Below are 1,455 nucleotides of genomic sequence, written 5' to 3'. Positions count from 1 at the left end.
TTTATTTATTTATTTATTTATCTATCTATCTATCTATCTATCTATCTATCTATCTATTTATTTATTTGTTGTTCAGCCTGTCAGTCCGTCAGCTCCCCATAATTATAGTCTGAAATTGACAAATGAGACTTGACAAAATTGGGCATCCATATTTTCATGTGGCTGCATCCCAAGGTGACCCAGGATGGGAGGTTTTGCTAGCATGGGAAGAATAACAGGAAAGGGCCTTAGTACTTGTTTCATTTAGTGCACTAACTGAAGCCTGGTACTCCCCAGAATGGCGCTGTGTGCCTGTGGGGCTGGCTTTTCTTCCCCGGCCCTGGGTCCCAGTCCCCTCCAGCTTCACCAGAGCTCCTGCCTCACTCCCCTATGCCATGTTCCACAGTCGCCACCATCTCTGTGGCTTTGAAATGAGCACTGCTATTAAAGTCTGAATCACAGCGCACCGCCTCGTGTCTGAGGAGTTTTACTCTCTGCTCCATGTGAGAGGAGGGAGGCGAAGGACTGGATATTGGTGACACTCGACCACAGAGCTGGGGAGGGCACAAAAGGGAAGCCACTGAACATATGACCAAGTCTGTGGCATTATGAGTGGGTGGGGGTCCATGCTGTTCTTACCTTTTGTTTGTTTGTTTGTCTTTTTGTTTTGTTTTTGTTTTGAGACAGGGTCTCTGTGTAGCCCTGACTGTCCTGGAACTCACTCTGTATGTAGGTCAGGCTAGCCTCAAACTCAGAGATCTGATTTTACCTTCTTTTCTTTCCCCTTCCTTTCTTTCATGAACTAAAGATTCTTAACCTTCGGTCCAGGAATCCCTCAAGTGTCAGGATTAGTGTGTATCTGGGGTGAGGAGTAAGGTTTCTGGCTCCCAAAGTCTTTGACCAAAGGACTAAAGCGGTAGACTAAAACTAGAGGAATCTGTACAGAGCCTCCTCAACAGAATTTTGGATTGCTTTGAAACAGACAGGACTTGATGCATCTGACTTCTTTGGACTATGAACGGAGGATGAAGGGGATGGAAAAATGGTACCATGGGTATAGAGGTAGGCCTGAGGAATCTGAGTTCTTCAGTATACTGATTGCAACACCTGAAATGCTCAACAGCCTCCCTGGACGGCCAGACTGTGAGGAGGACATCAGTGTGTGTCTAGAGGCCCTCTAACTTTTCTGCCCCAGTGGGGACCCCCCTGGGAGTCAAACCCTCATACATGAAAACTATGGTTTGGGTACAAGGGTCATGCTTGCAGGTGGCATCTGCCCATGGGTAGCTGTGGCCACTAGAGGGAGCCCAAGTTCTGCAGGCCAACATACTAGATGCCAAGGTGAGGTTGGGGTGGGAAGAATTTCAAGGTTGCACCCTCTGCCTGCCTGTCCTCCGTTCTCTCGAGTTCTGGTCCCAGGCTTCTCATTCTAGGGCTAACAGAAGCTGTCATTGGTGAATGGGCGGGGGCCACATC

This window comes from Onychomys torridus, chromosome 3 (assembly GCF_903995425.1).
Source record: "Onychomys torridus chromosome 3, mOncTor1.1, whole genome shotgun sequence".
Lineage (NCBI taxonomy): Eukaryota > Metazoa > Chordata > Mammalia > Rodentia > Cricetidae > Onychomys > Onychomys torridus.
This window is presented reverse-complemented; position numbering follows the sequence as displayed.